At 46.0% G+C, this 16,281-nt stretch overlaps 1 protein-coding gene across 12 annotated transcripts in view; it reads right to left on the bottom strand.

The window, feature by feature from the left end:
* The window catches only part of FRYL (FRY like transcription coactivator), a 1,894,812-nt gene that overhangs the window by 485,723 nt on the left and 1,392,808 nt on the right, over positions 1–16,281 (bottom strand). The window lies entirely within an intron of this gene.

Below are 16,281 nucleotides of genomic sequence, written 5' to 3'. Positions count from 1 at the left end.
TATCAATTTAAAATTACAGGACGCAGCATCTTGAACGTTATGCCCAGAAAAATATGCAAACTTTTCCATAGAAGTTTTAGAACTCACCCATGGTGGAGTAGGAAAATGTTCCCATTGTGTATAATTGAAAACAGTCTTCCGGGTACCTGCTATATGAATGAAGTGATGTCCCTAATGAACAAGTTGCTTACCTTTGGTAACGCCTTATCTGGTAGAGACAAATGCTAGCTGCAGATTCCTTACTTTAGAACTCTCCACAGGCGCTAGACTGGAACTGGAAAACGTTTTCAGCAGTACCTTTGTGTAGGAGTCTGGCCTGGTTTGTAGTGGGTACCTTGGGTACTTACACCTCATTCATACCAGACCCAGTTATCCCTTATTAGTGAAGTAGTAGTGTTCCAGCAGCTTAGGCTGATAGAGGTAGTTACAGCAGAGCAGCTTAGGCCGAACTAGGAGACATGCAAAGCTCATGCAATACCACGTATAGTTACACAATAATTATACACAAGTAAAGACAATACTCAGTGTAACCAAAAATAAAGGTATGTATTTGGGTGACAATACCAAAAAATATCTTAGAGACAATACTCCTTCTGGAGGTAAGTATTATACACAATATATACACTAGACACCAAAGTTAGACAAGTAAATAGTCATACAACAATGCAAACAATAGGAAATGCTATAGAATGTAAAGGGAGAAAATAGGTCTAGGGGCAACACAAACCATATTACCTCACTCCAGAGCCTAGAAAAGCAGGAGTAAAGTACTGCAAGTTTCCTTAGGACACACTACACCTCGTGATTGGGATTGTGCAGCAACCAACCAAGTCTGCAAACAACAACTGCTGGATTCCTGGTCCTGAAGACCTGCAAAGGAAGGGGACAAAGTCCAGAAGTCGAAAGGAGTTTTAGAAAGGACAGGAGCCCCTGCCAACCCAAAAGAGGGTGCAAAAGAAGAGTCCTCAGTTAGTCGAAGACTGCAGGAATGCACCCTAGAAAGATGCGAGCGGGTTCCTGCATGACGCAAAGGATGTCCCACGACGTGAAGATGGTCCAAATGTGATTTTGTGTTGGAAGTCGGCAACAAGCCTTGGTTATGACAAATGTGCGTTTTGCGTCAAAATGGCATTGGATGGACCCAGGAGGGACCTGGGGTCCTCAACTCTGTGTGAGGCGGAAGAGGGGGCTCTCAGCAATTTAGAGAGCCGTCAGGATGCCAGACAGCACCCACGGGAGTCACAGGACACTGGGAGAAGGGAGGTGCAAAACGCGGTTGGTGCAGCACAACAAAGGAAAGTCCCACGCCCCCGAACAACTCAGCGAGTTGAGCGATGCAGGGTGGCGTGCTAGGGACCAGGGCCAGGCTGTGCACGAAGGAATTTTGCAAATAGTGCACAGAGGCCTCAGGAGATAAAGACGAAGCAGTACACAGGGTTACCGTCACTCGCAGGGAAGGTAAGGTCTTACCTCCTTCAAATTGCGTCAGCAGGACCTCAGGACAGTCTATGTCGATGGGGTCCACTCTCAGTGTCCTTAGGAGCACGCTCGTCGCTGTGAGGAGTCCAAGGATACCGGTGGTCGTCTTGGAAGGTGCCTGCGTGAGAAGGAGAGTGACTCCGTAACCCCACGGGAGATTTCTTCGGTCCTTCTGGTGCAGGATGAAGGAAGACAGGGAGTCCTCAGAGCGTGCACACCGTGGAAACTGCTGCAGTTGCTAGCTGGAGCTGAAGTTGCAGTGGAAACTTTGTTGCTGTTACAGCAGTTCCTGGAGCATGGCTGCGGCTGATCTGAGGTCAGAGGATGCAGTAGTAGTTGCAGAGGATTCCTGAAGGAAACATGCAAGCAGAATCGGAAGAGAACCCACAGGAGAGACCCTAAATAGCCCTGAGAGGGGGACTGGCTACCTTATCAGGTATGGACCTATCAGGAGGGGTCTCTGACGTCACCTGCTGCACTGGCCACTCAGAGCCCTTAAGAGTGCCCCCATACCTTGAAAAGCAAGACGGCTGAAGTCTGGGACACACTGGAGGAACTCTGGGCACCACTCCTGGGGAGGTGATGGACAGGAGAGTGGTCACTCCCTTTTCCTTTGTCCAGTTTCATGCCAGAACAGGGGAGAAGGGGTCCCTGAACCGGTGTAGACTGGTTTATACAAGGAGTTCACCATCTGTGCCCTTCAAAGCATTTCCAGAGGCTGGGGGAAGGCTACCCTTCCCCCAGCCTGTAACACCTATTTCCAAAGGGAGAGGTTGCAACACCCTGCTCTAGGAAGAAATGCTTTATTCTGCCTTCCTGGGACTGAGCTGCCCAGACTCCAGGAGGGCAGAACCCTGTCTGTGAGGTGACAGCAGCTGTAGCTGCAGTGCAAGCCTCAGAGCTGGTTAGGCAGTACTGGGGGTCCATGGTGGAGCCCCCAGGATGCATGGAATTGGCTCTCCAATACCAGACTTGGAATGGGGGACAATTCCATGGTCTTAGACTTGTTACATGGCCATATTCGGAGTTACCATTGTGAAGCTACATATAGGTATTGACCTATATGTAGTGCACATGTGTAATGGCGTCCCCACACACACACAAAGTCCCGGGAATTGGCCCTGAACTATGTGGGGGCATCTGTGCTAGTACAAGGGTGCCCTCACACTTAGTAACTTTGCACCTAACCTTCAGCAAGTGAAGGGTAGACATATAGGTGACTTATAAGTTACTTAAGTGCAGTGAAAATGGCTGTGAAACAGTGAGTACACTATTTCACGCAGGCTGCAATGGGAGGCCTGTGCAGGGGTTTGTCTGAGCACCATATGGGTGGCAAAAGAAATGCTGCAGCCCATATGGATCTCCTGGAACCCTTATGGCCTGGGTACCTAGGTACCTTATACCAGGGACTTATAAGGGGGGTCCTGTGAGCCAAGTGAGCCAACTGAAATTGGTAAATTAAGTCACTAGCCTATAGTGACAAATTTAAAAGCAGAGAGAGCATAAGCACTGAGGGTCTGGTTAGCAGAGCCTCAGTGACACAGTCAAGCACTATACAGACATACACATCAGGCCATAAACTATGAGCACTGGGGTCCTGACCAGCAGGATCCCAGTGAGACAGGCAAAAACATACTGACATACAGGCAGAAATGGGGGTAACATGCCAAGGAAGATGGTACTTTCCTACACTTTGAGAGCCAGTAGAGGGTGTTGTGAGACCTCGTATCGACATCATCCTCTGGATATGATGTTGACGGAGTCCATATAGTCCCTCCCCGGCGCACTGACATCAGTTTCTTCTGTGACTAGAATCTGCACAACAACGCGGAGCCACTATAGAAACTGGCAATGGAACAGTATATGACAAGAGAGGTAGATGTAAATTTGAAATTACAACTACCAAATTTGAAAACATGGCAAAAGAATGCCAAGAAAGCAAAGCTGAAGTAAGATAAAACAGTTCGTAGAGCAGGGAGGATGGGTGGGACGGTAAGGAATTTTCAGACATCCTATGTTTCTACCAGATAAGGCGTTACCGAAGGTAAGTAAATTGTTCATCTGATAGAGAAAACTAGCTGCATATTCCTTACTTTAGAATTAGATACAAAAGCAGTATCAACATAAGAAGCAGTTCTGCAAACACATCCAACACAAGTCTTGTGATAAACAACCAGTCAAAATAAAGAAGCAGTAGACCAGATAAGGTGAGAAGAAGAATTCATCTCACCGGGAGAGAGTGGACGACTCACAGAATAGTGCAAGAAAGTATGAAAAGCCATGGGTGGGAGGAAGAACGTATGGCAATGAAAATTAATCAGTTGGTAGAGAACAACAACAGGGAAATAACATGAACTGCTCGAAAATAGAAGCCTAAGGAGTAAGATGCAAAAGCAACCCTACCGGTAACTGAGACAATAGGAATGGTACACCGGTCAAGGGGTAACCCTATAGGAAATGAAAAAAGGGAAGCAATGCAAATATGCTGCTCCATCAGGATGCATAAGCAAAACCCGTCAAGGAGCAGGAAGCTTAACGCAAAAATGGAGAGTAACCCAAAATACCGAATGCACATCGTCGGGAACACTCAAGGGGAAAACCTGAGGAGAGGTGAAATAGAACTGGGGACACCTAGGGCTAGTCGACAGAAGGCATCAAATGTGTGCCATATATGCCTGACAGACAATGGTTAAAAGATGAGGTCTGGAAGATACATGCAGAGACACCAATACGCACAGAGATAGATTTAAAAACATGGATGTGGTCATACATATGGTATTTATAGATATGCAGAGTCATGTGAACACAGATGCCAATATAAAAATAGAAACATAGTCCTAAGAAGCAGAACTGAGACACAGGTATACAGGCCTATTTTATTTAATGTAGAAAGAACATAGAAAAGAGTTGTGCAACAGCACAGAAGTAAAAGAAGGGGAGAGAGAATGTACACCCCTCAAGAAAGAAAAGCCAGACAAACTGGAAAATAACTGCTAGCGGACTGGAAGTAAAAAGAGGTTGGCAAAACCACCCGCTGATAAAAATTAACAGAAGCCTTGCGGTGCATAAAAAAAGAGCACGAGGGATACAAATGCTGCGCGAGTAGAAGCCAACCACAGAAGGGTAAGGCAATATAGCAATGACAAACCAGCAGATAAAATAAAATCACTGAAGAAAGCACTGAAGGAAAAGTGGCAGAATCCCTGAGGGACAGCCAGTGTATTAAAAAGCAATCCATATGTGGACCCAAGAATGAAATATAAGGTATATTAGACCGCGACCCTCAGAAATGTGTCCGAACACTGGACCTGCAGAAGTTTGCAAGGTCAAATGGGAATGGCCATTTCCATGGACAACAGTCCTAAACATAAAAACAATATGCGGTACGAAGAAGGAAATATCCGACGGAAGGAAGAAATATGAGTACCATCTTGCAGCTGACATAGAAAGGATGAAGCAACTCCTAGGACTGGAATATATAGAAGATGCCTGAATATAGCAGTCGAAAAGATGACCGAGGCACACAGAAGGGGGAAGAATCCCAGGAAGGGAAATAAACCCCCTAATGAGACAGAACATGAAAACCAGAACCCATACAAAAATTGGATGATACCTACAAGAGCAGGGCAGGGGAAACAAAAAATAGACATATTAACAGTGTAGAAAGAGTAGCCAAGTGTGGTTCCACTGGCAAGAGACAACCTTTGCCCTGGCCACTGAATAGTCATGAGGCACTAGGTATTTCTACAGAAGAATAGCTCCATACCCGAAAGTAAGAAGTACATATACAGATGGTACATATAAAAGAATTAAAGGAGTGAAATGTCTTCAGACACACCCGTAATAATATGGAAAATTTCACTTACCCAGTGTACATCTGTTCGTGGCATTTAGTGCTGCAGATTCACATGCTATGCATAGCTCTTCCGACATCTAGTGTTGGGCTCGGAGTGTTACAATTTGTTTTTCTTCTAAGTCTTTTCAGAGTCACGGGATCGAGTGACCCCTCCTCTGGGTTACAGTGCCCATGGTTATCGACTCCATTGTTAGATTGTTTTCCCACAAAGGGTGAAGGAAGGAGTGATAGAGTATAAGAATGTAAAGAGATGTCCATGCAAATGTAAATGTATCTACATATGTACAAATGTTAAACTTGAACGACTACAGGCTTCCGGGGAGGAAGGAGGGTGCCTGTGAATCTGCGGCACTACATGCCACAAACTGATGCACACTGGGTAAGTGACATTTTCCGTTTGATGGCATGTGTAGCTGCAGATACACATGCTATACCTAGACTACAAAGTATTCTTAAGACAACTTGACCTACAGTTGCTTGTTGCTGTGAAAAAACATCAACACAGTAGTAGTGTTTTGTAAATGTATGAGGAGTTGACCAAGTGGCTGCTTTACATATAGCAGCCATTGGTATGTTTCCTAAAAATGCCATTGAGACACCTTTCTTTCTTGTAGAATGTGCTCTAGGAGTGATTAAAACTCGTCTTTTTGCTTTGATATAGCATGTTTGTATGCTTCTAACAATCCATCTTGCTAATCCTTGTTTTGATATAGGATTGCCTTTATGTGGTTGTTGAAAAGCAATGAAAAGTTGTTTTGTTTTTCTAAACTCTTTAGTTCTGCCTATATAATACATACGAGCTCTTTTGAGATCTAGAGTATGAAGAGCTCTTTCTGCCACAGAGTCTGGCTGTGGAAAGAAGACTGGCAATTCCACTGTTGAAATGAGAAAAGGATATACTACTTATGGTAGAAATTTTGGATTTGTTCTAAGTACAACTTTATGTTTGTGTACTTGGAAAAAAGGTTCTTCAAGAGTGTACGCTTGTATTTCACCAACTCTTCTTAAAGAAGTAATAGCTACAAGGAAGGCAACCTTCCATGTTAAAAGTTGAATTTGACAAGAGTGCATGGGTTCAAAAGGTGGGCCCATGGGTCTGGTAAGTACGATATTCAAACTCCAAGAAGGAACAGGTGGGTGTTCTGGGTGGAATAATGTGTTTTAATCCTTCCATGAACTCTGAATAGAGAAGTGTGTCGAATAGTTTGTAAGTAAGCAGATACTGCAGTAAGGTGGATTTTGATGGATGAGAAAGCTAAATTTGATTTCTGAAAATGAAGTAAATAGCATACAATATCTTGTATAGATGCTGTGAGTGGATCAGTGTTTTTAGATTGACAGTAGTAGACAAATCTTTTCCACTTGTTTGCGTAACATTGTCTAGTAGTAGGTTTACGTGCTTGTTTAATTACTTCTGATGGAAGCTTTAGGTAACCAAATTCTATGACTTCAGGAGCCAAATTGCTAGATTGAGAGCACTGGGGTTCGGGTGCCTGATTTGACCTTTGTTCTGTGTTAACAAATCTGGTGTGTTTGGGACTTTGGAATGAGGTACTACAGACAGATCTAGGAGTGTTGTGTACCAATGCTGACTTGCCATGTTGGGGCTATGAGTATCATGGTGAGTGATGTTTGACGTAGTTTGCTGACCACAAAGGGAAGGAGTGGGAGAGGGGGGAAAAGCGTAAGCAAATATCCCTGACCAACTGATCCACAGAGCATTGCCCTTGGATAGGGGATGTGGGTGTCTGGATGCGAAGTTTTGGCATTTTGCGTTTTCGCTTGTTGCAAATAGATCTATGTCTGGTGTTCCCCACTTTTGAAAGTACTTTTGAAGTACTTGTGAGTGAATCTCCCATTCGTGAGCTTGTTGGTGATTTCTGCTTAGGAGATCTGCCAGCTGATTATCCCTGGAATGTATTGTGCTAATAGATGAATGTGATTGTGAATTGCCCATTTCCATATTGTTTGGGCTAGTAGTTGAGATGAATGTGTCCCGCCCTGTTTGTTGAGGTAATACATGGTTGTCATGCTGTCTGTTTTTTATTAGAACAGTCTTCTGTTTGAGAAGAGGTTCAAACGCTTTTAGGGCAAGAAATACAGCTAATAATTCTAGGTGGTTTATGTGAAGCGGTTTCTGTTTGGCATCCCATTCCCCTTGAATGGTATGATTGTTGAGATTAGCTCCCCAACCTATTATTGATGCGTCTGTTGTGATTATGGTCTGAGGCACAGGGTCTAGAATATTCATGATAAATCTTACAGTGTATTGTTTATTTGGCTGTATGTGTGGTATAAGATTTTGGAAAGCCTGTATCCTTTGTGTATTTGGATATGATAGGGCTTTTTGAGTAATTAGAATAGCACCGAGGTACAGTTGTACTTGTGCTGGTTGAAGGTGTGATTTTTGGTAATTGAGAGCGAACCCTAGTGTATGCAGGGTTTCTATCACATATTGAGTGTGTTGTTGGCATTGTGTAAAATTGCTTGATTTTATTAGCCAATCGTCTAGTTATGGAAAGACGTGAATGTGTGGTCTTCTTAAGTAGGCTGCTACTACTGCTAGACATTTTGTGAACACTCTTGGAGTTGTGGTTATACCGAATGGCAAAACTTTGAACTGGTAATGTTTTCTTGTAATGACGAACCTGAGGTATTTTCTGTGAGCTGGATGGATGGGTATATGGAAATACGCACCTTTGAGGTCTAAAGCAGGATCCACACAGCTCAAGATGAGGGGAGATCCATGCAGCCATTTGTCGCTTGTTGTAGGTTTCGTGGTTGCAGGGGAGTGACTCTTTCACTGCAAGGGAGATTCCTCCTCCTTGTGCAGGCTGAAGAGTTGCGGTCTTCTGAGGATGTATGGCCGGGGAAATGTTGCCAAGCTGGCAGGAGCCATGGAAACAAAGCTGCAGAAGAGAGTTCTTTGTGGATTTGCAGCATTGTTGGTTCCTGAAGGGTCCAGTTGCACTTCCTGGGGCCAGAAGTCGAAGTGGAGGTTGCAGAGGAATCCTGCTGGAGTCTTGCAAGCCGAATCTGAGGACCCACCTAAGAAAGACACCCTAAAAATCCCTGAAAGAGAGATTAGTCACCGAGCCAGGTGAGCACCTAACAGGAGGGGGCCCTGACATCACCTGCCTGGCCTGGCCACTCAGATGCTCCCAGAGATCCCTGCCAACCATGGATTCAAGATGGTAGAATCAAGTGGCCACCTGGAGGAGCTCTGGGCACCACCCCTGGGGTGGTGATGGACAGGGAAGTGGTAGCTCCCCTTTCCATTGTCCAGTTTTGAGCCAGAGCAGGGACTGGAGGTCCCTGAACTGGTGCAGACTGGCTTATGCAAGGAGGGCACCAAATGTGCCCTTCAAAGCATACCAGTGGCTTGGGAGGCTACCCCTCCAAAGCCAGTCGAACCTATTTTCAAAGGGAGAGGGTGTTACCTCCCTCTCCCAAATGAAATCCTTTGATCTGCCTTCCTGGGCTTGATCAGATCAAGGAGCAGGAGGGCAGAAACCTGTCTGAGGGATGGCAACAGCTTGGGCTGCCCGGAAAACACATTAAGACTGGTGGTAGCAATGCTGGAGGGCCTTTTTGGAGCCCCCAGAGGGCATGGAATCGTATTTCCAATATTTGTGACAGTTTTAGGGTATGATTCTGACATGTTTGATACCAAACATGCCCAGGTTCGGAGTTATCATTATGTAGCTGGACATAGGTCATGACCTATGTCTAGTACAAGCGTAAACTGGCGTCCCTGCACTCGCAAAGTCCAGTAAAATGGATCTGGAGTTTGTGGGGGCACCTCTGTTAGTGCAGGGGTGCCCTCACACACAGGTACGTGCACCATACCCTCTGGGCTGCGAGAGCCTATTATAGGGGTGACTTATAGTGACCTGGAGTAGTGACCTGCAGTGAAAAGGGGTCCATGCACCCGTTTCACGCAGGCTGCAATGGCAGGCCAGCAGAACCCTTTGTATGGGATCCCTATGCGTGGCAGAATAGCTGCTGCAGCCCATAGGGATCCCCTGGAACCCCATTGCCCTGGGTACCTAGGTATTATATACTATGGACTTACATGGGGGGGGGAGGGGGTACCAGTATGCCAATTGTGGGGAAAAAAGGTACAGTTACCAAGTCGGAAGGGAGAGAGCATAACCACTGGGGTCCTGGTTAGCAGAATCCTAGTGGACACAGTCAAACACACTGACAACAGGTAGAAAATGGGGGTAACCATGCCAAGAAAGAGGACACTTTCCTACAGCTACTTAGATTTGTTGCAATGTTCATAAGTCAAGGATTGTCAGAGTATGGATACGTTACGGCACAGGCAAGAAAAGACACTTAATACAGCTTCATATTCTGTACAAGAAACTTGACCCAGAGAAGTCCAGTGCTCTTATCAAGGCACGTAATCTTACGGGTGATGACATTGAGCAAAATTGGAACAAAGCTTAGAGCGTTCATTGCTGAACCTGCTAAGTTTCCAAAAGAATTTGCTGAGACAGATGACGAATAGGACTTTAAAGATGTAGAAAAATACCTTATGCCTGTGGAAAACGAGTTCTGACTGTCACACATTTGACAATTTTCGGTACAGGGGGATTCAAGAGATCTGTCTCACTAAGTGACCTTACACCGAAGACATATTGTGAGCATGGACACATCAAAAGAGCGTTCTGCTTGATCAGACGATCCCTGTGAATTTGGTTGGGAAGATACTGATGGGGTGCTAAAGCTGTGCAGCCACTGAGCAAACCATCTTGTACTACCTGAGGAAGGCGGAAGCTGAAACGTTGTAGTAGAAGGAATGGTTTCTTACCTGTAACTCCAGTTCTCTCGTAGGGGTATTTCCATGATAGTCATAAGCACTGAATAGTTCCGCGCGCCTGCGGGGACCCCGGAGCACTGTTGTGTAGTATATTCTTAAGTGCAATCATCAGCTCCTTGACAAAAAAGGTCTGTGAAAAACACTTAAGAATAACAATGTGCAGCCTATGTGAACAGCTACACAGGCCAAATTGTTAGAAGAAAAAACTGTTGTAGTGTAAATTTCACGTTTAAACCTCTATTTATTCTATAAATACATAAATAAATACATTCTCATATTTTATTTACACCTCTCATGAGAATAAAACAATGTAGGGCAGTGTAGCCCATAGGCTGCCATTATACAGAATGAAAATAGAGCTGTGCCTTTAAGAAAAGTAAAGTCTTCCTGTTTCCCATCATGCACAGCAAAAGGCAGTTGCCTCAGTTCTTTTTTGGAGGCTATTAACCTGACATGAAGAAAAAACAAAACATTTGTTGGAGTACCAACCTCCATAATATTCATGTTCTATGTCAACTCCACCGGGGAGGAGGGAGGGTTGCTTATGACTATCATGGAAATACCCCTACGAGAGAACTGGAGTTACAGGTAAGAAACCATTCCTTCTCTCATAGGGGATTTCCATGTATAGTCATAAGCACTGAATAGAGTAGCAAGCCCATCCCCATAACTGCGGTGGAGTAGATATAAGAATACTGAGAAAAAACATGAATCATGCAAACAAATTCTTGAGCAAAGCCTGTCCAACCTGAGCATCTGCCCTAGCGTCTGTATCAAGGCAGTAATGCTTAGTAAAGGTATGGACCGACCTCCAAGTGGCAGCCTTGCATATTTCTGCCAAAGGGACATTTCTCATCAAGGCTACAGTAGCTGCTTTCCCTCTGGTAGAGTGGGCTTTTGGCCTACCACCAAGGGATTTGTTTGCTAACTGATAACATAACATTATACATGAAACAATCCACCTGGATAACGATTGTTTAGATGTGCCCAAACCTGTTCTGATTGGGCCATAGTTAATAAAAAGCGGTTGTGATTTTCGTAAGCTTTTTGTCCTGTCCAGGTAAAATTTCAAGACTCTCTTTACATCCAGAGAGTGCAGAGTTCTCTCAGCAGGGGTAGCTGGATTCTGAAAGAAAGTCGGTAATGAAATTGTTTGGTTCACATGGAAGTCGGAGACTACCTTAGGTAAAAATTTTGGATGAGTTCTCATTACCACTTTCGCAGAATGGAAAACCGTGTAGGGTTCCTGAGCGCAAAGGGCCTGGATTTCGCTGACCCTACGCGCTGAAGTGATTGCCACCAGAAAAGCAGCTTTCCATGTGAGATGCTGCAGCGATGCCTTATGTATCGGCTCGAATGGCGGCAGCATCAGACGTGATAAGACAACGTTCAGTTCCCATGGAGGAGAAGGCTTTCTAATGGGAGGAAAAACCTTCTTTAAACCTTCTAGGAAATCCTTAATAATCGGAATCCGAAAAAAGGAAGTTTGTGAAGGACTCTTTCTGTATGCCGTTATCGCCGCCAAGTGAACTTTTATTGACGACAGTTGTAAGCCCGATTTTGCCAAACTTAACAAGTATGGCAGGATAGATTGTTCCCCACAGGAAACCGGATCAATGTTGTTGTGTAAACACCAAATGCAGAATCTCTTCCACTTGCTTGCATAGGCTGATCGTGTGGAAGGGCGCTTTGCTTCCTTCAGAATTTCCATACAGTCCTGAGGTAGGTTCAAGTGTCCATATTGCACTAGCTCAGGAGCCATGCTGCCAAACTCAACGATGAGGGGTTGGGATGAGATATCTGCCCTCTGAACTTCGTGAGAAGGTCCGGACGATATGGTAGCCTGATGTGTGTTTTGAGTGACCGGTGAAGAAGGTCTGGGAACCACCACTGGCGTGGCCACTCCGGAGCAATTAGGATCATTTTGGTCTGAACATTGGACAGCTTCTGGAGGACCGCCGGAATCAGGGGAAGCGGTGGAAAGGCGTAAAGAAATGCTCCTGACCAGCTTATCCACAGGGCATTCCCCAGTGTCCCTGGATGGTAATATCTGGAGGCGAAGTTTTGGCATTTTTTGTTTTCTGGGGTTGCGAATAGGTCTGTAGAGGGGGTACCCCAGAGTGCGAAAATGGAATGAACGACGTCGTCGTGTAGTACCCATTCGTGGTTCTCGTCCATTACCCGACTGAGGGCATCCGCTTGAACATTCTGGATGCCGGGCAGGTGAGTTGCCACTAGTGACAGGTTCCTGGCTAGAAGCCAATGCCAGATTGTCTGAGCCTCTCTGGATAAAATTCTGGACCTGGTGCCTCCTTGTTTGTTCACGTAGTACATAGTGGCCACGTTGTCTGTCTGGAGAAGGAGAGTTTCCGTTCTCAGAGAGGGAAGGAAGGCTTTGAGCGCAAGGTGGACTGCGCGAAGTTCCAGCAGGTTGATGTGATAGAGACTCTCCCTCTGTGACCACTCGCCTTGGACTCGAAGATGTTCCATGTGCGCCCCCCATCCGATCAGTGACGCATCTGTTACGATGGTTTGAGATGGAGGCCGTTGTTGGAACGGAATCCCCACCAAGAGATTGCTGGGTAAACACCACCACTTGAGGGATTGTAGGGTGTGAGGAGAAAGAAGGACTTTGTTCTCCCAATCGTCCCTCAGTTGACACCACTGATCCTCCAGATTTTCCTGCAATGGTCTCATATGGAGGCGAGCATTGGGAACCAGATGGATACAAGACGCCATCGAGCCCAGTAGAGAAGCTATTATTCTTGCAGTGGCTTGAGGTCTTTCCTGCAGTTGTTTGCACTTCTGGAGAATCGATAACCGTCGTTCCTCCGAAGGAAACACCTTTCCTAGCCTGGTATCTACAATGGCCCCTAAGTAATGCAACCTCTGAACAGGTGTTGCTGTAGATTTCAGGAGATTGACTTGAAGACCAAGTTTTTGCAGCAGTTGTAGAGTCCATTCAAAATGTTGCTGTGTCTCGAGACAACTGGAGGCCTTTATGAGCCAATCGTCTAGATAGGGGTAGACGAATATTCGCTGTTTCCTCAAGTGGGCGGCTACTACCGCCATGCATTTGGAAAAAGTTCTTGGCGCTGATTTTAGGCCGAAAGGTAGAACTGCAAATTGGTAATGGCGTTTTCCGAAGGTGAACCTTAGGAATCTTCGATGTTTCTTGGTTACTGGGATATGAAAGTAAGCGTCGCAAAGATCTATCGCACATAGCCAGTCGCCCTGACGTAGATGTGGATAAATTTGGTGTAAGGCTAACATCCTGAATTTTTCTTTGCAAATCCATTTGTTTGCTGTCCTCAGATCTAAGATGGGACGAAACTCTTGTTTGTCTTTTTTCGGTACAAGGAAATATCTCGAATAAATCCCCCTCCCTTGTTGGCTGATGGGAACGGGTTCTATGGCTCTTTTTTGCAATAGGATATTGACCTCTAACTGTAGAGCTTCGAGATGGCGGTTGGCTGTTTTGGGTGGAACAGATGGTGGAGAACTGGTGAATCTGAGAGCGTAACCATGTCTCACAATATTCAATACCCAGGCGTCTGTTGTGATGCGTAGCCACTCGTCCAGATGATTTGAGATACTTCCCCCTACCGGAGTGGATAACGGAGGAGGGGGAAGCAAAGATTCAGGGCTTAGACGTGGGAGCCTGTCGAGTTGCCTGAGTTTGAGGTGTTGAACGACCCCTTGTCGACCTTCGCTGAGTAGAGAAACCCCTTTGATACTGCTGTTGTTGCTGCTGCTAGGGGCGCGAAGACATCCAGTGTGGCGACTGATACCGGTGGGTAAAAAGTCGTCGTTGATATGGCCGGAAAACCTTTCTTTGTTCTTTCGGTCTTTCCATGCCTACCGCTTTCAAGGTATCTAGTTCAGCTTTCATTCTAGCCATCTCGTCATCGGCATGAGAACCGAACAAGGTGGAGCCCGAGAAAGGCAGGTTTTGTATTCTCTGCTGCGCTTCAGGTTTGAGTGATGTAAGCCTCAACCATGCATGCCTTCTGAGCGCTATCCTGTGTGCATAATTGTGTGCGGATAGCACCGAAGAGTCAGCTGCAGCACTTATAATTTGGTTAGACACCATGGCTCCCTCACCCACGACCTCCAGGAAATCTTCCCTTTTATCTTTAGGAAGATGTTCCGCAAACTGCATTAAAGAGTCCCAGAGGGCACGGTCGTACCGCCCTAATAACGCAGTAGCGCTGGCTGCCTTCATCGTGACGGCTGCAGTAGAGCATACTTTTCGTCCTGCAGCATCTATCTTTCTGCTCTCTTTATCTGGAGGTGAAGAAGAAGATGGTGAGGTTGAATGCAGTTTCTTTGCCGCTACTATGACCACCGAATCAGGAACTGGGTCCGACCTCAAGAATAGAGGATCTTGTTCTGGTGGACGATATTTTTTAATAAGTCTGGAAGGAGCAGACTTTGTTGCGGCCGGTGCAAGGAAAATATCCATTGCTGGTTCAAGGAGACCTGGAACCAGTGGAAGCAAAGGTCTGGAAGATGTCCTGTGATGCAAGGTCTCGAAGATCACTGACGTTGATGGGGCAGGTACCGCCAGCGGGATGTTCAGCTTGGTTGCCCCTCGTACTAAGACCTCCTGGAACGTATTCACATCATCTATGGGGGACACTCTCGGGGACGGTGAGTCCGATAGGGTTGGAGAGTAGTCCCGTGTAGACGAAGAAGAACGCCTGTGATGTGAATGCTGAGATCTCTGTGAGTCATGACGGTGCCGAGAGGAAGAAGAGCGTCTAGAGGAATGTCCCGAACGTTTTACAGACCGCGTTGGAGTCCTCAAAACAGACTCAGAAGGCGGAGCCGGAAGAGGCGCCGTAGAGGTGTTACCGGCGTCTGTGGCAATGGTGATTGTCGAGGAGAGAGTTGTGGAGACGCTGGAAGTGAAGCCGAGGATTCTGAGGTTGTATAAACCCTCCTAGGTCTTTTTGATTGTCTCGACGTCGACACACTCCTCGACGTCGAAGTACGGTGACGGCGAGTGCCCTTCGCCGTCGATTCTTCTCGCCGTTGAGAATCTCTCGACGACGACCCTCGACGTCGCCGTGATGACGGTGAACGTCTACGACGTCGAGCACCCCTCGACGTTGATCGATCTCGCCGTTTCGACGGCGAACCGGATTCAGATCTCCTCGACGTGGAACGTCCTCGCCGTGTCGACGGTGACCCAGATCTCGACGGCGAAAGTCCACGCCGTCTCGACGGCGAAATCGTCGTCGACGGCGAGCGATGTCTCTTTCTCGCCGGCGAACCACTCCTCGACGGCGAGCATGTTGGCGCCGTTCCTTGCCTCGACGTCGACGCCCTCGACGTCGTCGGAGACCTGTGCCGTTTTTGAGCCGGTCTGGTCGGAGTTATAGAGGAACCAGTGTGAGCCCTGGTAGAAGACTGACCTTCTCCTCGCTCTGTGGTAGAATGACCACTTTTCCTCCTGTCCTCTTTCGCCTGGAGTCGGATCTTCTCCCTGTCACGAAGGGTCCTTCTGGAGAAGGTTTTGCAGATGTCACACGACTCCGGTTTGTGGCTGGATGGAAGGCAAATTATGCAGACCCGATGTGGATCTGTTTTGGCCTTTTTTCTGCCACAAGAAGGACATTTGTCAAACAGTGAAGGCATTTCTGAAGTAGAAAAACCTCAAAATTCTGTCAGAATCTAACAGAAAAAAACAGAAAATTATCACTCAATGTTAAAAACGTCGAGTGAAAATGAAATTCAAAAGATTTTAAATGAATTTCTGTCACAAAAGGATTTTGTGAGGTAGAGCTCAATGCTTCAGGGTCCTGTCAGAAAGGAGCCGGAAAAAAGAACTGAGGCAACTGCCTTTTGCTGTGCATGATGGGAAACAGGAAGACTTTACTTTTCTTAAAGGCACAGCTCTATTTTCATTCTGTATAATGGCAGCCTATGGGCTACACTGCCCTACATTGTTTTATTCTCATGAGAGGTGTAAATAAAATATGAGAATGTATTTATTTATGTATTTATAGAATAAATAGAGGTTTAAACGTGAAATTTACACTACAACTGTTTTTTCTTCTAACAATTTGGCCTGTGTAGCTGTTCACATAGGCTGCACATTGTTATTCTTAAG

This window comes from Pleurodeles waltl, chromosome 1_2, assembly GCF_031143425.1.
Source record: "Pleurodeles waltl isolate 20211129_DDA chromosome 1_2, aPleWal1.hap1.20221129, whole genome shotgun sequence".
Lineage (NCBI taxonomy): Eukaryota > Metazoa > Chordata > Amphibia > Caudata > Salamandridae > Pleurodeles > Pleurodeles waltl.
The sequence above is the reverse complement of the archived record's forward strand: the minus strand, read 5'-3'. Positions and strand labels throughout refer to the sequence as shown.